Below are 22125 nucleotides of genomic sequence, written 5' to 3'. Positions count from 1 at the left end.
CCTTGTGTCATGACTTAATGTGCATCAGAGCCTTCACCAAGCTGAGTTGGGCTAATTACAAATCATTAGCAGCTCACCATTGTGAAACGTTCAGTTGTATCAGAAGGGATGTTTTCAGATGTCTGCTCAGTGAGACCACATAACAACATGAAGAGTTTTTATGAATGAACTATAAAGTGCCCCTGTGTGGTGGCCTGTCAGTACGACACCTTTTTTGTTTTGAGTATTGGATGGCACCGGTTACTACAGGAAACCAACCCAACCCTAGTGGTAACCCTCGCTCTTCGTGCTTTGGAAGAAAGCATTGTTCGTCCACTAGATCAATCCAGAAGAAGAGACCTACAATAACGGCAAATAACTACTATAAATCACTGGGTATAGGTATCTTTTGAAAAGATGAAGTCATTGTCCACATTACAGGATCTTACTACACAGGGTTAGTATTAGTTTCCAACCATATAAAAATCAAGGGGGAAAAGAAATGTTTGCCCCAAGAAAGTGACAAAAAAAGCAGTCTCAAGAAGATCACATACTAAAGATTTTAACATCTTCCTATAGCCTAATAGTGCTTGTCCTTGGTGATTATTCTTCTGTTGTTTTCTATAACCGTAAAACAGATTCAATACTCTGTGTGTGTACTGTATTTGTTAGAAGAAGATAGTCACCAGAGTGATGCAAATTATACCGCATGTACAGCAAAACTTACAGTATGTGAAATGAGTTTCATTAGATAGTGTTGTGGAAAGAAAAAACAGGTATCTGCTACACCACAGATGCTGAATCTGTTACTAGGGGACCACTGTGTCTACAGCTTCTCATTCCAGCTCCGTATTGAACTGACCAAGACATAAATCATTGGCCTAAGTGGACCGATTTAATCCTTATTATATTGTTGCTCATCTGAACAGGCTTATAAATCCCACTGAACTGTGGTCCTCTGGAATCGTGAATGGACCTCTTTGCATTACAATAAACTCAGTCATTTATTTTATCTGAAGTTAAACCCCTCTGTCATTTTAATTCTTCCACTGTCATGTTTCATCTTTCAAGTCAACCGACATCAACTGCTGAAATTTAATTGACAGAAATCTAGGTTACAGGTGCCATTAAATGTGCAGCTCTTCCAATCCACTATAATACACTACCAGGAAATACACTTTTATTGGTTGTACCGTTATCATTATCAGTTAAACAATGAAGGAGTCAGTGGAAGTAAACAGCAGCAATATGCCTGATTGGAAGGTCAGCTAACACCCTTCAAGACAAGTGGCTCTGAAGCAGGGTGGTGCAGTCCTGATCCTGGAACTTTAGTGTGCCTTCAGGTTTTCTAAGTGTCTTTAAAACACCAGCACCTAAAGAGCAGGTAGAAGCTGTTTAAATTGGTACAGTTAAGCCAGTAATGAGCTGGATTAGCTAGAATGAAAACCTGCAGACATACTAGCTCAACAGAATGGCCCAGCCTGACCTAATGTATCATTAAAATGGATGAAGTCACTAATGATTGCCCACCTATGAAGTAACTGGTTCTAGATGAGGGCAAACCTTGTCCTGGTTCAGGGGTACCCAAATCCAGTCGGAGAAACTGTAGGATATTTTGGCTTCTGTTCCACCTGCGCTCATAATTGCTGTTTTCATGTCATTACAGTATGCGCTTGACTGAATCCATCTAACCCCATTCCCATATCACGAGCTCATCAAGATTAAATGAAAGACATTTAAAACCTTCTCTGATTAAGGAGGTTTGATGCCGCAGACAAAAAATGGCGACAGAACAACTGCCGGAATAAGTCTCAAGACGTTTGTGTGATACAAAACTGGTGTGGCTCTTTGCCTCACTGCACTGGTTCAGCGCTGGGGAGTGTTTGGAGTTGCTTTCACTTTCTTTTTAAGCTTTGCATGGTTGATAACGACTGTTCTTAAGCCGATTACCAAAACATTGTCTCATAACGCTGCACAATTAGAGCCTCAGCGAAAACGAGGTCCACAAAACACTAGACATTAACAGAGAGAAAACATATCCATTACATTCACACATGAATCCCCCTCCACATATCTACCTGTTAGAACAGGCATCCAGGGAGAAACTCTGGCAGAGTAGTTAGCATTGCTGCCTCACAGCGCTGGTTCAATCCCACACCTGTGGGGTTATCTGCATGGAGTTGGTATGTACTCCCCGTGTTCATGCAGGTTTCTCCAGATGCTCTGGTTTCCCACAGTCCCAAAACATACTGGTGTGGTAACTGGCTTCTGGGAAAAAATTGGCCCCAGTGTGAGTGTGTGGATGTCTGTGTGTGCCAAGCGATGGACTAGTGTCGCGTCCAGGGTGTACCCCAACTTGCGTCTGTTGCTTGCTGGGATAGGTTTAGGCTCCCCCCGCGACCCTGAATTGGATCAAACGGTTAGAAAGTGGATGGATGGAGCAGGCGACCATATGAAATTGGACTGAAAGATAACACTTAAAAATGCCAGCAGTTTATCCTCCGCTGAGTGAGGCTTTAATTCAGGCATGAGCAGGAGCCAAGATGTAGAGGTTTGTAAGAGAGCGAGACAAAGGAGCAGCACAGCATCTGTCGCACGGAATCTGTAGACAGGCACCAGACCAACAGGAAGAGAAACTGGAAGAAAGGGCTGATGGTGTTTAACAAGTAAAAGGTTTAGAAACAAAGGGTTGCTCTTCTGCCATGGCATGCAGGCATCACCCACACAATTTGGGAACTTTATTTCTCACCTGCAGCAGAAAAACTAGGATCAATTTATATAGTAACATAAGGAAGACCGTACAAGTTAGGAGGCCCATTTAATCATACAGTTGCTAGAATCTCATCAAGCAGTTTTTTAAAAAAAAGCCAAGGTATCGGTTTTGACCAAATCTAGCTTGTAGCAGGCATCCGCATCCCTTGATACAGCAGTATGCGTAAGGATTCCTGTAATAAGGTAGTGTAATTATCACTACACTAATTACAAGCAAGCACATATCCTATTATGATTTCATGCAAATGCCCGAGTTGAAATAATAAGCACTTTGGGCTGAATACATAAACCTTTTACTACACTACAGACTTTTCCTAATGAGTAAGCCCTAGTAAAAAGTTTAAAAAAATGACAGAAATCCTAAAATTACAGAGCTGCTAAAGAAATGTGTCATTTTCATTTTGCAACAGTAGGAGTTTGTATTTCCTCTTTTAAAAGATAAACAGTGAGTAAAACTGATGAAAGATTATAAGTGAACGTTTTAAGGCTATGACCTTTCTCTGTCAAAGCTGAGTAACCCTTATGATTGAGAGGCAGCTGTGTGAAACTCTTTTGCTGCATCAGCTATATTGGGCAGGACTCTGAGTATTGCCCCTTTTCACTTTTCAGCGCTGTTGCTGCACACAGGTAAACGAGTGATGAAGAAATTAATGAACTACTTCATTCACCCCTACCACCAAAGCTAAGAGTGAGGAATCCTCTGATGAAACCAGATTGTTTTGAGTTCTCAGAGCACTCTCAGACCTAAGACTCAAGAAAACCTGGGAAAACTAGTTCTGTGTATACGGCCCATGATATGCAATTAAAATGTCCAGATTATTAATTATTATCCTCTTCACCCACAGCCTACTAAAATGAAGACACTAGAAAGGTGTAGCCTTTTTAAATATTATCTTATGTGGAAAATCACTAAATGTTTACCTTATTTTTCCTCTTAGTCATATTTGAATTTTTGCATTTTGAGACTGCACTGCTTGGTTATCTCATGGCTCATAGATTTTTTGCCGTTGTTCTTCTTCTATCCTAAATAGAGATTACATAAACAGCACCTTTTTCGTCGATTCCTTAATACCAGGACGTCCGGTGGCTTCAGGCAGATTACAAAAGAGAGAAGTGTAATCTGGGTACGTAATGAAATTACTTCTTTCACTCATAGCTCAGTAAATGAATTTTACTAATGGCAGCAGTGGGATCTGCGATTGCATCTCCTGTGCCTCCCTTACTCAACATAACACAAGAACTCAGTAATTGTTTTTTGCATAATGCCAGTGGCTGTATGATACCTCGCTAAACGACTGTGCCTCTTCTGTAACAATATTACTAAATTCATACATGCAGCAAGAATTTGTACAGTACATCCGTGATCTTTTGAACAGGAGGGGAATTTGTTAAGTAGGTAAACAGAAGCTTTGAATGCCTGGTCAGTCTAGAGATGGGAGACAGCAGAGGAAAATCAGGTTGCTTCTAGAAGTAATGGACCAGTAGGTGGTACTCTTGCCTTCCAAGAATGGTGACAGGTACTGTCTTCTTGGTGGGGACATCAAGTCACCTTCCTGTAAACACTGTGGATAAGAAAGACCCCAAGGAGCTTTTCACAAATGTTAACTCATTTATCAGGGCCAAAAAGACAAATCTGGCCTGTCTTCAGGTCCCCCTATCTCTTGCAACAGTAAACCCCTAATTGGGCTTCAAACCTGTTTGTTGCCTTATCTACAGTCCCCAGATCCGACTTGAAAAAGAGGTTTCAGACTCAATGGAGAACTGTTACCAGATGAAAAAGCTCACACTTTCTTCAAGCACTAAATCTAAACATACACACTGCCCTACAAACATATGGGTACAGCAAAGACATAGCAATTTGTAATGAACTAAATCTAAAACACACCAGTCTGCAGAGAACCTAACTTTAATGCCCTACTCTATTTACACTGGGGAGGCTAAACTCAGGTTAACTGAGGACTCAAATACAGGTTTGAACTATTTAGAGTTCAGGGTTTTGACACAAACCCTTCTCTTCTTGCTGTCTAACTCTTTGTTGCCCTTACGCTACAGGGGAAATATCCAGTTTTGCCAATAGTTTGACTTACCATTATCTCTCCTCTGAAGTCCTGGAGTCAGGCAATCCAGGCTTTGAGACACATTATTTCTAAGTACATTTCAAAGGTAAAAACCAGTATTGGGTTGGATATCTATTTGAGGCAAGAAGTGCATCAAGTCTGTGACTCACTGGGCACACCAAACACTCTTCGAGTAATCATTTGAGGTGTTCTGCCAAGCCAAATTGAGATCTTGCTTTTCCTGGCATGTTCCCGAATGTACTTTTTTTTTCCATCAGCATGCTCATCTGGATTCCAGAATGGAGATTGATTTTATCTGATCAGTCTAAGATGGTTCACCTTTTTTCCCCTTCGGAAAAGGAGACTTCAGAAAACTTCAGAATTCACTCTGCCACTGCCATCATAAGTTAAACAACTAATAAATACAAGCGAGCCCGTTCCACAGGAGGTCAACCATGACATTGCCTGCACCATACTTCACATACGAAGGCTGTACTCCCTGGAGCCTCTGCAGTTCATATCTTTCCTCACACTTTTACTTTTCCATCATAGACAAAGGTTTATTCTATAAATAAAGGTTTATCGTGATCTCATTAGAGGATTTTCACCCAAATGAGCAAGATGGGACAAATTTCCTCCATGTGTTTTCAACCTGCCTTACATTCTTATGTTCAGAGTTTTATCAAACACCTAATCTTGGTTGGCCAGAAGGCATACAGAAAGATTTACAGGTTTCTTTAAATCATTATATGCGGCAGAGGGTTAAATCGGTTCAATCAAGCACATAATTAATTCAGCTACAGTATCTTTAAAAGGTCAGGAAACCCAAAAGGTGTCTAATAGGAGTGGTGGAAAAGGACAATATGGTTGGTTCACTGCTCATTGCCTCGAGTCCTGAGCTACCATTTTTTTTTTCATTCTTAGACAACCAGCCACTGTGTTCTTCCGTTGGCTAGAAAAGGTGTGTATAGCCTAGGTATCTTGCCTACCTCAAAGCTACTTGGTAATAAGATATTTGCACAGTGAACCAAGAAAATGATATTATGAACAATTAATTGTTTTTAAACCGCCAATTTCCTGCATGTTCCTCGCCTATGCATATTACTGTAGTTGTTAAAGATCTGGAGTGGAAAGGCAGAGTTGCCATACTCTTTACAGGGCTGTGCTGGAGATACTATCTGCCACATTTCTAAAACTTTGCTTTTTTTTGTTCTGAGTGGGCTAGAAAGGGCTCTTTTTCAGGTGATACTCAAAATGTTGCAGGCATATTGTGCAATTGAGCTTCCTGTGGTGGTGCCACCCACTGCATAGCGATTTGCTCGAACAGAAATTGAAAGGTGCGATATTAAGAAATGCATATTTTCCTGTAAAGTGACTCACCTTTCTGTGGCATACAAGATAAACAGCATCATTTGCCTTTGAGCACGCAAGGGGAATCTGTAATGGGCTTTTCTTGGCAGAGGCAGAGAAGTGAGTTCATTCAGCCCTGAAATGTCTGTATCTCTAGATTATGCACTCAAGACGAAACAGAAATAATTATTTAGTGAAGCCATAGAGAGAACTTCACTTACTGAAATATCTCTTGCTGAAATTCCAAATTAAAGTGACATTTCTGAAATCTGATGAGAGGCCTTATAGCTACAGTGTTCCCATTCAAAGAATTATACCTATACCATATTGATCATTTCTGTATCAGTATCATTAGGTTCACATTGCATTTTACATGTTATAAGTCTTACAATAATAAATGTACTGTGAGAAAATGTATCCTTTATTGCTTTCATCTGACAATGTAGATGTATCGAAGGATAAATCTTTTCATACTTTTTAGATTTTTTTAGACACTAAGCTCGGTAATTCTCCTCAATTAAAAAAAGAATGGTTCACTTGACCTAAAACATACTGTAAGTGGTGATTCCTCAGACAGGAGGACATTGCCAGTGTGATTATTAACCTTTAAATGAACAAATCAATATTTCCACTTATTGGGGGGTGAGGGTGGGTACAGTATGCTTCGTTTTATAGCCTGAAAGCAAACATAATTCTTTTAGTCCTGAAATATACGGTTACAGCACCGCAAAACAGCAAATTTCAATGTAATACTGAAAAGTGTCATTTAAATAGCTGTTTCATGCAGCTTTTCCCTTTTCTCGCATTGCGGTGTACGCCGTTTGCACGATCAGCTCTGCATCAGGTGCCCTTAGTTTGTAAACTTTGCCACATGGCCAGAGTGTTCCTGCCTGTGACTATGCAGAGCACCACAGACGCCTGTTTGGGGAAAAATAAATGTGTTGAACCAGCGGGAAGATCTACCCACTAGTTTTCGTTAACGCCGAACGTATGAACTCTGTCAAATCCAGAAAACACCGTCATTCATTAAACCCCAACGCGCCTGCCTCTTGAGAAGGTAAGAAGATCGTTTAAATCCGCATTATCCAGGCGCTGGTGCTCCAGAGGAAAGTTTGGCGAGTTTGAAGCCGTTGATGGAGAGTCTGAGCGCCCTACTGGGACGCGGAGCAGGGCGGGGAGAGCTGAGGAAGAAAGCGGCGGGTCTGGCAGACGGCCTAAGTGCTCCGAAGCAACTTCATGAAACGCGGGGCTAGCTACATTTTTAGCGTCGGCGCCACACACTTTCTCGTTTTGTACCGCCGAGCTGAAAAAAAAAAGAGGAAAAAGTTGGTCGTCGACTATTAGGTGCCCCCCTGCACAGAAGACTAGCTTTGTGTGCCGCTGCCTCACTTTTGATCCGTTTGCTCGGCGTGTTCGCGGCAGCTGAGGACTGTCGTTGAAGCAGACCGTGTCACTTGTCTGCGGAAATAAAAAAAAAAAAGTACGTTTCGAAAATATCTTAGGATTCTGTTATACTGAATGTTACGCGGACGCATCGCATCATTGTGTTATAACGGGGATCATATCTAATATACAAAAAGATTAATTCACTCATGGGTTGTCTTTGTTTCGCCCTGTCAAAAACTTCGAAATGGAAAGTGACAATAGATTTCGTTCACATCCCATGTTCGTTATTGATTTCTATGTTTCGTGCCCCTCAGCTGCGACAAAGGCGAGTTGAACAGGGAATGTGCTGCATTTTTAACGAAAAATGTACAGATCATATCTGGATGATGTTGTTACTTGTTCGTGTGCTTTTATGTTTCTTCAGATAACGGAGTTAATCGCTAGTAAACTAGGTTAGCTATCGAATACTTGCATTCGTATCTTGTGTTCAACACGGGATAACGAAAACTACAAAAAGGTTTTAGGATGCCTTTGTGTCTCCGGATAATTCTTAGTTTCTCTTCTCACCTGGAAAAGAAGGGACTGCCACCATTGCTGAGCTGTCATTAATTATTAAATTACAGTCCGGAAACGTGTTCTTCATTATTTCATGTGCCTACGTTAGAGTGTGTACTGTACTGTACGTGTTTTTAAAATCTGATTCTTTAGTCTGGAAACAGCAAGGAAACTTGATAAATTGTCTACATATTGTAGGTATTCCTAAAGTATCCTCTTATTAACCGATAAGAAGCCAGACCATCGCTATTATGAGACCGTATGAAGTGCACAGGCTTCTATGAAAGCAAAAGCAAATTACACTGAACTCTGTTCCTATGTTAAAAGTTATAATTGCAACTTTCCAACAGAAAGTTAACAGGGTAGTGCTACAGTTCCCACGTTTACGTTTGTTGTGATGTTATTGTAGTTAAAAGGGAACGCACTCTAATGCAGTGTGGTTTGTAAACTGCCTTAGCTGTTCCTGAAATGTTAATCAGGGTTTTCACAAAACCATCCAGAAAGACACATAAGGCTCTTATTTTGCAAACTAATTGTTCTTAGAGCAGTTTATTGGGTTTCATTACTGCTGTTGCTAAATATGTTAGACATGGATTTTTATTTAAAATAATACTTTGTTATCTTGAGAAAAGTATCAAATAGCTTTCTACCAAAAGAGCCCTTTATCGCACTGCCGTTCTAAAATGTGACCAGTTTATTAGTCCACTATGAAAAACAAAAACTGTATCTTTATATAAACGGTATCTGTATATCAGATCCCTGTCAAGGTGTCATGGGAAATCGGAAATGCATTTCTGAGGTGTTCTTTTGTTGTTGTGCCCTATAAAAATGTATGCATCCTCAGGATTTTCCAAAGTATACTTTGGCCTTGAACTACCCAAGTCTCCTAGTCCAAAAAGAGAACAGCCCCTTTACTGCTGACCATCAATAAGGTCTAATTTGGCAAGCTGAAGAGTGAAGACAGTGCTGTGTGTACAGTATATTTAACATCTCTGACTCGCCTGATGTCAAGGAAGAAAAATGGCTGTGTAATGTCTTTGTTCTGAGCTAATTAATTTAAGCCATTTTTACTGTGAACAGCCTTACACTTCTGTCATTATTAATTTTTAATGTAATGTATTGATTCCTATTTTTCTGGGTCCTGTTGTTTTCCACTGTAAGGCAAGCACATCTTGGTCTTGAATAATGATCATGTTGGTGCAAAGTGATTTGTCTGAGCAAGGGGAAATCCATTTCTTATTAAAAAAGTGGTTTCATGACAAATCTGTACACCCTAGTCCCCCCACTCTCATATATTTAATAAATTCATTACCAGTGCTGTTTTTATTTTGATTCTCTGGATTTATATTGCAGCTTGACTTAACCATTAGTTAATCAGTAATAGACTGTTATGTTTTGTGTAGACTCACTAGCATTTTAATTACAGTGTCTTCGGATCTTTTTAATTTTGGAGTCATCTAATTAAAAAGTGCTCAGTCAGTTATGGTTTTATTGTGCTGGTCTGAGGGTATTAAAATTGCATACCCTTGTATTTTTAGACCACTAAGATCTTCCTGTCTTGAACTTTGACAAAGAGCATCTCCTAATAGTGGATTTTAATAAAGCCTGAGATAGCACTGCTCTGTTTTCATTTTTTCTGTAAAACAACCCACTAAATCTGTAGATATTTTAAATGAATCTAGAGACTTTCTGAAGCATTTGGTACAGGTAATTATGTTTTGTTGCATAATAAAGCAGAACTCTGCCTTCACATTCACCTTCACGTTTGTAAAAGTCTACAGGGGTTTGAGAGCTTACCCAGTTTACATACTGTTGACTTACTTTTGCTTAGAACTCATGCATCGATTTCTGATGGATTGGAAGTCAGGTGAATAGTGCTAAAAAGCACCAAAGCTAAGGTATATTAGGCAAGGAGATGGGACTCTGCCTTGGAACAGGGCTCAGTCAGGAGAACAGAGAATTGTGGGGGGAATCACACAGATTGAATCCACAGGAAGTCAGTACTTTTCAGTTCAGCTTTTATTCTGTTTTAAAATGTCATAAAGTGAGTTTTGTGGGGAATGCCATGCCGTGTGTAGCTTTTAGGACTGATCGTTATTAAAACCATAAGCCGCGAGCTTAACGTCGTTCTTTCAATTCAAAAGGGAGCAGAAAAACTCCTCGGCTTTAGTGTTACGTGTTTAATGACTGCGGTGTAGTCAGTTATTCCTCCTTTTGTTAATGCTCGACTTATTAGCCCCCAAACCGTGAGACTCCTGTAATCAGGGTGGAGGCCTTCGCTGTAGAAGAGGAACTCATGGGGGCCGTGAGTTACACTAGCATAAATGTCAGATTGTGCCCAGTAAATATAGTGAAAACAGAGTGGTTTTATTATTAGGCTAAAAATGTAGTTTATTGTTTGGCACCCATAAATTCTTCCAGAAGGTTCTTGTTTCTCAGTCACGACTTCATTGCAGCTTTTAGTTCATTTAGCAGCCCTGATAGCATTGGAAATAAAACAATAGGCCTACACTTCATGCCATTCCAGGAAGTTACTGAACCACACCTCCTCCTGTTACTACAGTATGGTCTCATCGAATTGTAACACTTAGAACCATTTTCGTTATATTTTCCCTGTAAATCGGTCTCATAAAGCTCATCAAAAGATTGACACAAGTGAAGATTTTTGTATTTGTAAAAAGTTTGTGGCACAAATTATAGTTGGCATAAGCACTGAACATTAACCATCCAACGCACTGGGTTAGCTTTAGGCAACGTCCCAACTGCTTTCTAGCTTGTCAGGTCCTTAGGGGAGGAGGTGAATGCTGAAAGAAATACGTGACTTGTGTGCCTACTGCTGGTGAGGCAATAGGTTTGAGAAAGAACAGGGATTCCTCCTCTTACGGCACAGCGTGATACACGTGTGGTAACCAGTTTCAGTAAATAACACTCTTTAGGAAAGAAATCAATAGTTGGTACAGCAGTCCTGCTGAATTGATGAAACTGGATGCAGGGTTTCTTGATAACGCAACACACACTGTAACAGATCTCAGGGATTGTATCCACATCTAATGTCATTAACTTGCTTTGCACTGTGAGTATGTGAATGGAATTTTGAGAGCATGGAATAGTTTAGTCATTTTAAAGCCATCCTACTCAAAAGGCTTTACTGAAAATGTCCATAATGTCTAATAAAGGGGAAACTTCAGCTTCTCACAGCTCTTCCAAAGCCTCCCTTGGGATGGAGAGAGCAAAGAAAATACGGACAAGCCTGCAATGAACTGTCATGACACTGCTTTTGTGTTTTTGCAGTGTTCCTGTCAGGTTCTTCAAGACACTTTAATTAACAAGATATCCTGCTAGTTCTTTGGTTTCCCAGAACCATTTCCTACCTGTGAACATAAACGGGTTGTATTTTTTCACATTTTATTTTGTAGCTCTGAATTGCAACACGCAAGACCTGAACTGGATTGAGATGCTATATGTGTGATTCTTAGCAAGAAGAGCTACATTGTAATAATACTATTGAAAACAAGGCTTGAATTTTGAATACCTTTTAAGCAATTGTTCCGCATTCCGAGAGGAGGGAAGCTTATTAAAGATTATACCTGCTTCTATGGTGAGAGTACTTTATTATTATAAATACAGTATTTTGGTTTAATGTCATTTGGAAATTCCTATTGAAAGCCAGTAACCTGATCACATCTGACATTTATTGTTATATTGCATTTTCCGTTTATTGGTCTTGATTTCAAAATGTCTGACAAACAGAAAGTTGTTAAAAATAGAACAGTGTCTGTACAGATTTTTACAAACTTAACAAGGGTCATTTTGTGAATAATTCCTTGCTGCCGCGTCAGTCACCATGATATACTGTACCTGTAGATACTGCTGTAATGTTCTTAAATCTCCGTTGCATTCATTACCTGTCGTCCTTTTCTGTACTACATTTACCTTATTTCCAGTCAGCATTTTTCATCTAATGGGTTCATGTGCACTAATGCATTGCCTGGGTATGGACAGCGTGTGTCATGATGGCCCTGTAATTTATTATTCTGTTAAATTGTAGACGGTTGATGGAAATGTGCCTTGGAAAGGTTACTGTACATTCAGAATAGTGGCTAATTGCATTTTTTACTGGAGAGAATAAATGAAGTGAGGCATTAAAATTTCATGATCCAACATGAATCTGGCCTACCTTTAAGCTGTTTATCAGTGCGTCAGGAGGGAATCAATGCGCACATTAGGTTTGATGACTTAACACCTCTTGTGTCTTGATATGTGACTCAGTTGTGCAAATAACAACTGAGTCCTGTCGGTTAAAAATGGATTCACCCACCCAGTGTGTTCTGGGATCTTCCCCCCAGCCTGTCTCTCTAGTTATAAACAGGCCCGTGTCACAGTAGCCAGGTCAGACCCCCGCGGAGTGCGTTGGTAAAGACCCTATGAATGACGGTATAATCTGGAAGTGTCTGGAGAAGGACACCGGGGAAGACGCAGCAGGACCAGGTCGGGTAGACAGACAAGAGGTGGTGACTGCACTTATCTGGGGCTCGGGGGGCATGGTGTAGGCAAACGAGTCCAAGGAAGTCCAATAGGGGTAATCAGGGCGCAGTCCAAAATCCAAAAAGCCCGGAAGGTCCATCCATGACGGAGACAGTTAAAATCTGGGAACGGAGAAGTGGAACCAGCAACAGGGAAGATTAAAAACATAACGGGACAAGGCGCTCCGAGCCCCGGACGCAGAGGTCAGGACGTCCGGGGAAAAGGCCTGTGCCCTCGGGCTGCTCCTGAGCCCGGTGGTAGACGGGCCTTCAGACGTCCGTCTTCCAAAGCTGAGCCCGGAACTGCGGAGACGCTGGACCTAAATAACAGAAAGGAGGACAAGACACAGGTGAAGGTACTTAAACTAAAGATAGTACAAAAAGGTCGGAGCGCCCTCTAGAGGAGGGATGACGACCTTGACAGCCTGTTGGTCAGTGTCTTCTGCCGCATGTTTTCGTTCAGTCACCAGTTGGACAGCAGCGCTGGTGCTGGTTTCGCTGAGCGCAGCTGCCGTTGGGGGATCCGGCCCTGAGAAGGGAGTGTTTGGGAGTGAGGTGCTGTTCTGTTGTAAGTCAGAAGACAAATCTGGCGGAGGAGTTCCTGTCTGGACCAGAGCCTCACGCTGCATTGCGTCTTAATCAGCAAGCCGACTGGTCTGTCTCCAGTTCCTCAGTTACTTCATCGTTTGTAACAGTTGTTGTAGCTTCAGAATGTGAGGAGCTGCACGGCTTGGGTGAAAGCTGTGTTATACCACCTTTTAACCTCCAAAAAATGGTTAAAAACCGCCAGCAGCCATATCACCCTGTACTCACAACAGGCAGCCCACTGAAGCTACGCAGGTGTGAGCCTGGTCAGTATCTGGGTGGGAGACTTCCTGGGAAAAACTAAGGTTTCTGCTGGAAGAGGTGTTAGTGGGGCCAGCAGGGGGCGCTCACTCTGCGGTCCATGTGGGTCTTAATGCCCCAGTATAGAGACGGGGACACTATACTGTAAACAGGCGCTGTCCTTCGGATGAGTCGTAAAACCGAGGTCCTGACTCTCTGTGGTCATTAAAAATCCCAGGGCGTTTCTCCAAAAGAGTAGGGGTGTAACCCCGGCGTCCTGGCCAGATTTCCCATTGGCCCTTACCAGTCATGACATCCTAATAATCCCCATTTATGAATTGGCTACATTACTCTGCTCTCCTCCCCACTGAGAGCTGATGTGTGGTGAGCGTTCTGGCGCACTATGGCTGCCGTCGCATCATCCAGGTGGATGCTGCACATTGGTGGTGGTGGAGGGGAGTCCCCATTACCTGTAAAGCGCTTTGAGTGGAGTGTCCAGAAAAGCGCTATATAAGTGTAAGCAATTATTATTAAATGAAACACTCTGGGAAGCTGGACCAGTGTTTAAGGGGAGAACGGATACAAAACACCAGTCAGGAGCTGTGAGATGCACATGTCTGATATAGGGCTGTGTTGGTGTCAGGCTCATTCTGTGGGGAATCAATCAAGAAAGGTCATTTCTGACTTCACCTCTTCTGATTTTGTGAGAAATGTCCCTACATGTTTGCCTTTTTGACTACCCATCAGACTTTTGACTATAACCTGTCCTATTACCGATGCAAAATTAGTGTTTTTGAAGCCAAAAACTTGTAAATAAGCCTGCCTTGCTGTTGTATTACTGTATTGTATTGTATTACTATACTCTTCACCCTTATTTACACTTCATGAAAGGTTCATTTTGTGCCTGCCATTGGTTGAAACACAGCACAGATTGGAAAATGGTGTGTCACATCAGTGTTCTGAGTAAAGCAATTGGACATCCATCTAATACATCCATCCACTTTCAGGAATTAGTAATGACGTATATTCTCCTGTTTAATTGAAGTTGTGGTGGTCTGCTTAATGTGAAACAGCGGTACAGTTGTTACTAAATTAATCAAGGTGCCCTTTGAACACAGTCAACTAAAACAAATGCTGGTCAGTCTCAGAGGTGCTGTATTGCATAATCATGCAATTTGATTCTATAAATATACTGTAAATCAACATTGAATTGTGTGCATATACTGTAACATTTGTCATTACCAGTGGTGCATGTACAGTAATAATAGTTATTAATAGAATGAAAAGAAAGCCATATTTGTAAGGTTTGGAATGACACAAAGCCAGCTTTCTGCATCAGATCAGCAGAAGTTATGGCTATAGTAAGTCTTATTATGAGAGGTAAAAAAACAGGTCGCCTTGGATAGGCTGTATCTTATGAACAGGCCTAATATTTGCATTGTAGCCATATCTCCCAAAATCAGACATGCATGAGAACTCTACTCAAAATGAAACAAGGTTGCTGTTATTGGAGATTGATCTGGAACAACCAGTCAGAGCCCTTTATTCTCACTTTTATTACATCTCATGTAATATAACTTTCATGCAAATAACTGAGGTGAATCAGTTATATAGAGTATACTTTTATTATTCTGCATTTCTGTCTTGCATCATTAAATCTTGTATTGCACAATACACACAATCGCAGTCATCTTTGACCAGCATTGTAGCCTCGTGAATCATGTTTTTCTGAATGCAGTTTTCCAACAGCTGTAACCCTTTCAAGTCATATTGTAGACAAGTGTCAGACAAAAGAATGACTTTCCAGTCATGACTGGGCATGCTTCTAAAAGCATTCCGTATTTTCTCTCTTTATTGAAGTCTTAAGCAGACTAAAACAGACTTGTTGCTTGGAAGATGCTCCAGTTTTTCTTTTGCAGAGAGCTTGTACACATGACGCATAACCAGTTATAATTGTGTTACACAAGGAATTTCAGAGGTGTTTTATTGAGTGGTAATCCCAATTGATTGTGCTATACTACTGATTATTGTAACACAAAAGCCAGTATGAAACATTTGTGTGAAATGTTATTAAACTCAACATTCTAACACAAACTTTCAACACAAGGTGTTTTGGTAATGGAAATAAAAATGGAAACTAATTTCAAAATTACAAAAAAACTTTAATTAATCAATTAATTGTTTACACTTATATAGCGCTTTTTCTGGACACTCCACTCAAAGCGCTTTACAGGCAATTCGGACCCCCCTCCACCCCACCTGTGCAGCCCCACCTGGATGATGCGACGGCAGCCATAGTGCGCCAGAACACTCACCACACATCAGCTCTCAGTGGGGAGGAGAGCAGAGTGATGTAGCCAATTCATAGATGGGGATTATTAGGAGGCCATGATTGGTAAGGGCCAATGGGAAATTTGGCCAGGACGCCGGGGTTACACCCCTACTCTTTTCGAGAAACGCCCTGGGATTTTTAATGACCACAGAGAGTCAGGACCTCGGTTTTACGTCTCATCCGAAGGTACATATTTACTTTTTATATGTACTATAGAGCAGCAATATAAATGACTGTATGTATGGTTTATGTAGTATTATTTTACATATACTATACACCTGGCAGGGATGTAGCAGAGATATATCCCTGATTGTCTGTAGCCCAGGGATCGGATCTGAACTGTAGGCGACAGCACACTGCAGCTTCAGGAAAGAGTCAGACCTGTCTAAAGGGAGAGGGGTGATGTTATGCATTTTTTGCTTCTCTGCAACAGGTGCCAGCAGAACCACACTTTACCTCAGAGAGATTTACCACAACAGGTGCTCCTCATTTAGGAAAGCCCTTCACCCAATATGCTGCAGTCTGTTTTTCTTTTTGCATTTAATGTTAAGGCCTGTTTGGTTAATTATGATTTGTAATTATCCTTAAATGATGATAGGCTGCAATTAATAAACATATGCTCCAGTGAAAGCCTGGTCCCTTCTGTCTAGAAGAAAGATTTGATCGTTTCCTCATAAATTCTGTTCCTCCAGTTCATGTGTGCTTCAAGCTGAGCTATATTTCCCTTTCCGGCTTGATCTGTTGTTCCTCTACATCCGAAAACAGGGAAGCCTGTTCTCGGTACTATAATTAATTCTTTTCTCGAAAGCGTGTCTTGCTAACCAGGTAATTATGCAAGGTGTTCTTTGTTTCTCCTTCGTATTCTGGATGAGTTCTTGATGACAAAACTCCCTCGCTGAAGTAATGGACGTGTTTTGAGGTGGTAATTGTTCCTGAACCCTGGACGTTTTAAAACTCAATTGCTGTTTGCAAACTATATTCAGATATTTGTCATTCATTTGCTAATTGAGCTTTGGGCTTTCTGCTCTCATTGACGGGAGTGTGCTGGCAGCCAGGGGACATTTAATTGAAATGGTTTTGCAGCAGGAGGTGATTAAAGTTAAAGACTGAAGAACAGCTCTGAAACTATAGATTGAATTGGCTCTGTGTGTTAAGTATTGAAAGTAATTCACTCGGTGAGAGAGGAGAAATATTTTTCTTATTGTTTCAGGATTTACTGTTTGGCGAGAGTAATGGCACAACTGTTTTTTTAATCAAACAACATTTTTACTTTATTGCACAGAATATATGAGAGCCGTCTTGACACCCAGCTTCTGGAACAAATGTTTTCACCCAGTTAAGTGTAATAAATATAATTGATTATGTCTATGGCATACAGTATCTTCTACATTTATTGAATAGTCATTCGTATTAACATGCACAGTTGTAGAGAACTATTTTAAGATACGGAAGCCTATGCTTACATTAACTACTACTATACAGTTAGTTAAAATTGCAGTATTTGCATGACAGGGTGTTTTCATTCTTGTGGTGGGTGTAGTCCATAGTCCACCAATAACACTGATAAATAATTTTCACAGGGTTTCAGTAAAGGGCAACACAAAAGCCTCTGTGTGAGTGTATCTCAGCCAGGCTGGCTGAGCTGTGATCTGTATGCACACCGTGCTCTACAGTCTCCCAGTAAAACCTTCAATGACATTCAGGAGAGCGCCTACATTTCACTAGTCAGCTTTTGCCAGGGATCAGGATTTTTAAGTACTCTCTAATTTCATACCATAAACCTGCCATTTATTGAATGACTGATTGTGTTAATGTAACCTAATGAAAGTTATGCGTATAGGGATACATTGTACATAAGGACGTTAATTATGGTATGACAACAACAGAAGGCATTGTAGCCTGCAAAGCACCTGTGACAAGTCAAGAGTCCTGCATCCCTTTCTCATCGTTAGTCCCCCTGTGTTTGCAGTGGCACTGCACCTTGTGTTAAAATACAGCGGCACGTGAACAGTGCTTTCCGTGCAGCACACTGTTTAGTGAAGGTGGAACCCATTTTTGGAGAAGGGTGTGGAGTTGCTCCTACAGAGGTGTTGTTTACTTCTGAATATACTGCTGAGCTTAACAGGGCTAAGGGTATGACATCTTCTTGCAGATAATCTTCCTGATTGCTGTGAGTGAGGATCATTATTTCATGTGGGTAGGGATTGTCATCTTCAATGAGAGACAGGTGGATCCCACAAGGAGCTCTATCACAGTGATACCTACAGTATAAGGATTAAGGGCTCTCTAGTTGCACATGACAATACTTTTGCCATTCTGTTTTGCATTGGGTTTTTCTTATGACTTTCGCATTCATTTTGCAAAAATGCTTTAAAATGCACACCTAAAACAGGGACAAGTAGGCAAATTAAACCAATTCCAACAACCCAGTCAGTTTTTCACTTGCAATTGCAGTCAAGCATGACATTTGTCTGGAGAAAATGGTCTTTGCAAGCCTTTCCACTACTTTCCACTTTCCACTACAATCACATAGACAAAAAGTATGTAGTTTATAAATTACGCTGAAAGTCGCTGAGGTGCCCCTCGTTAAAAAAATGCACTGCTGCAACAAGATTATCAACAAAAGAAAGTGCAGTCAGAAACAAAAACAGATCCACCTGCAGTCTAAACGTTAAGCACCAGGTGTAGTCAGTAAACTAGACTTTGCTTTTCTACAGACCTAAATCTTTGTGCTTCATTTGCTGTATCAGATAGCCACCGTGGATAACGTAGAGGAAAAGGTAAAGGAAAAGATCGGCTTTCCAAACTTTTATCCCCCGTACTGTGAGAGTGAAACGATTCCAGATGAACAGATGTAAAACTCCTGTTATACCAAAGGTGGTACAGTACATCTAATTTCCTGTCTGCCTGAAGGATAAGCTGTCGATCAGTAGAGTGAGGGAGTTTAACAATAAGGATACATGTATGGGGTCAGTCTCATTTTCTGTTTAGATTAACATTTTTCTCTTGCTTCAGCAAGGTAACTGTATGCAAGCTAGATGTGTAGCTCCATACTCTTGTGCTCTAGTTTTGAGATGGGATTTAAACCTGATTATCTCCTCCAACTTTCTGACATGACACTGACATCTTTCTGTCGGTGTGAAGGCTGCAGCATATCCAGCTGCTTACTTTCTTTGTCGACTGATGACAGAACAGCTGCAGTCTCTCCTTTAACTGCTCAAGGTGAGAGTTGATGGTCCCTGGAGTGGTGTAGACAGCTTTAACATCGGCTAGGCGATTAGATTTCAGAGACTCGTGGTAGTTGCCCCACTAGGTCATCACAGGAATTTGTGGTGTCAGCTGTTCTGGTCTGTGAAGTAAGAAGCTTCTTCCTGGCTTTCTGATCCTTTGCCAGCTCCATTGGTGATGAGCCTGGTGTTTCAGGGCCTTTTATTATGGGGTATTGCAATAAAATGTTAAGACAATGTGTGCAGAGTGTGAAAGAATCTTCAGTGCGCTGCTACTTCTCTTTAGTGAGCCACTGGAAGTTCTTGCCTTGAGATTTCTTTATGTGGAAAGTTTCTTTGCACAGAAAGTGTGATACAGCTCCAAGTATCAATCTCAGTGCACTAATCTGTAAATTGGGCTGATTTGCATGGTGCAAAATAAAAACATTTACTTAATGGGAAGCAGAAGTCAACTCTTACCCAGTTTCATCTCACCCAAAGCTTTAAGGTGGTTATACCTCCTTAAATATATTAAGCAATTATCTCTAATTGAAACGTTCAGAACTTTAACAGTGATTCATTCTTAAGTGTGTGACCTGAAGTCGAGTTCATATAGTGGTATGAGAACATACTATGGTAAGCAGTTTATAAAAATATAAAGAGACATATAAAGTTGATCCGCCGAGCTCAAAGTTAATGTGAAACGTACTGTAAATGACTTCTATTAATTAACAAAACCTCTTCCTGACTCCCTCTTCCTTATACAGTACAATGAAATGCAGAGATTGCACCACATAGAAGAAATAATAGGGTGGTATTTTCAGAAGACAATCTGTGTTCTTTTCCTCTGTGCTCTGGAATGTCTGCTCTCCCTGCTGATCCTCTGTTGTAATTCTCTTCAGCAGATGTGTTACTTGTGCTGTATTGACAGAGTTCTCTCATATAACACCAGGAGGAAACGAGATTATCTTTCCTGTGAAGTGTTATCTCTGTAAGAACTGGATTCTGCTGCATGGATATTCTGAAACTGGCATTTTAATGGGTGGAGAATAAAGAAAAAATCTTATGATTAGTCTGCTGGCAGGCACAGGCATGCTATTTAGACAGAACAGCATCTCATCACAGCTTGTTGATTAAATGATTATGATGCTTTATGCTGAGGAGCAGCATCTCAATTATTTTTTATATTTTTCCCTGATGATTTGCAGCATATCCTACATTTAAATAAATAGCCAGGATGTCTCATGTAGTGAGCTTTCTCTGGATTTTCGTGATTAAGTCTTAGATGAATATAATCGATTATGTTTATTCCTTTACAGAGCCTCTGAAAGACAGCACTTTGCACCCAGTATAGACATTTAAAAAATGAACTGTCAGGAATATACAGATTCCTCTGCATACAACAATATTTTTAGTTTTACATTTTAAAATTGTTTAACTCCTTATATTGGTTGCATTCACAAAAATAATTGTGCAATGTGAAGATTTTTTTCTGTATTGTAATGATGACTTATAGAGAATATATACAGGCTTAAAATTACTAACTATTCAATTTCATTGACTCTGACCTTTTTTGAAAAAGTCCTTACAAATTTCAGATGATGTTTTTTTTTACTACATTTGTATTTCTATTTATATGAATTAATTGGGTGGCACATTAAAATTGTACCAAAAAGTAGTTAAACATTTTTCTTACCCCCTACCGTCTTTGAGGTGTTATCTGCACAATGTATGACAACTACAGAATCAATACTCACGGAAAACAATACTTATTTTCTAGGCTGCCGCTGTTGTGTTTTTGACTCCATTTGCATCCAAAAAGCAACGCTTTCTCGGTCTCGACAGTGTGACGGTGTCTGCATTTTGCTGATGCTGAGATGGAGACCATGACGTTTACCATTAGTCCTGCTTAGCTTTAAGAGTTGTAATCTAGACTGCACTGCTGCTGCTTCGGAAAAACAGGAACGTCAAGACCCTACTGCTCTAAGTGCCTTTTGGCTCTCGTGGTGACACTCGCGTCTTAGGTGGTTTACTGCTTAATCCATCTTTTTTTTGTCATTCCGAGCAACTGTCCACAACCACCTTTGCATCTGTGCTGGTACAGATGCTGAAATAACTTCACAGCTTGTCCCTGTTGCAGTGCTGAATGGAATAATGATACAAAAATCCCCTTTTCGGAGGACACAAGCCTGTGTGATTAAAACAAAGCCATGAATAAGTGATGCAGTGTAAATAATAAATGAGATTGCGGGCGTGCGGGGGTGCCCATTGAAGAGAGGAGCCCTGTGGTTTGCGCTGGGAGGAGATGATGGGAGGTTTGGTGCTCGGCCGCCTCCTGGAATGCTGTCCTTCTCCTGCTCTGTGTGAAGTGCGTGTTTTGTACAGCACAGTAAGCTTCTCGCTTGGGTAGTCGCATCACAGAACTTTCTGTTTCGCAGCTCATACTTTTGTCTGAAAAACATGTCAAACTTTTTAGTTTAAATGGAAACCGTCCAGGAAGAGTGCCCATGATGTGCTTTTTGTTGTGCAGGCAGACATGACTGCATGCTGAGAATACCTGTTTCCTTGAGATAGAGCACAGCGGCCAATGTGTCTGGAAGGAAGAAGAGTGAGTTTCAGCACCTCGGGCACTTCTCCAGTGTTCCTGCCAATTGTTGCTTGGCACTGCCTTCTTTTGCTAGGAGACCTTACAAGTAATGAACTGAAAAACACCTAGAGAAATTCCTGTAGTTCTGCACACAGTAATTGAGGTACAAATGTTCAGGGTTGCTGAAAACATGGCATACAGTGCTGTATATTTTAAAGGACTTATAATAATAATAACTCAACTAACTCTACCACTCAAAGTGCTTTACAGGTAATGGGGACTCCAGTGTGGAGGAGAGCACAGTGATGAAGCCAATTCAGAGATGGGGATTATTATTAGGAGGCCATGATTGGTAAGGGCCAAGGGAAATTTGGCCAGGGCACCGGGGTTACACCCCTACTCTTTTCGAGAAACGCCCTGGGATTTTTATTGACAGGACCTCGGTTTTACGACTCATCCAAAGGACGGCGCCTGTTAACAGTATAGTGTCCCCATCACTATACTGGGGCATTAGGACCCACGTGGACCGCAGGGTGAGCGCCCCCTGCTGGCC

At 40.9% G+C, this 22125-nt stretch overlaps 1 protein-coding gene and 1 long non-coding RNA gene across 3 annotated transcripts in view; one reads left to right on the top strand and one right to left on the bottom strand.

Annotated features, from left to right (window-relative positions):
- Positions 1-6563: 6563 nt before the first annotated feature.
- LOC138240682 (uncharacterized) lies at positions 6564-7677 on the bottom strand. Its single transcript, XR_011189976.1, has 2 exons — positions 7548-7677; positions 6564-7461 (listed from the first exon to the last, which is right to left on the bottom strand). It is a non-coding gene; the product is annotated as an uncharacterized lncRNA (long non-coding RNA).
- klhl5 (kelch-like family member 5) overlaps positions 7011-22125 on the top strand; it is a 79340-nt gene continuing 64225 nt past the window's right edge. For both annotated transcript variants that reach the window (XM_015345830.2, XM_069191744.1), the window contains exon 1: positions 7011-7215. The gene's annotated coding sequence lies outside the window, so the exon portion shown is untranslated. The remainder of the gene's footprint in view (positions 7216-22125) is intronic.

The sequence above is a fragment of the Lepisosteus oculatus genome, chromosome 1, assembly GCF_040954835.1.
Source record: "Lepisosteus oculatus isolate fLepOcu1 chromosome 1, fLepOcu1.hap2, whole genome shotgun sequence".
Taxonomy (NCBI): domain Eukaryota; kingdom Metazoa; phylum Chordata; class Actinopteri; order Semionotiformes; family Lepisosteidae; genus Lepisosteus; species Lepisosteus oculatus.
Note: the sequence above shows the minus strand (reverse complement) of the source record. Positions and strands in the feature narration are given on the sequence as shown.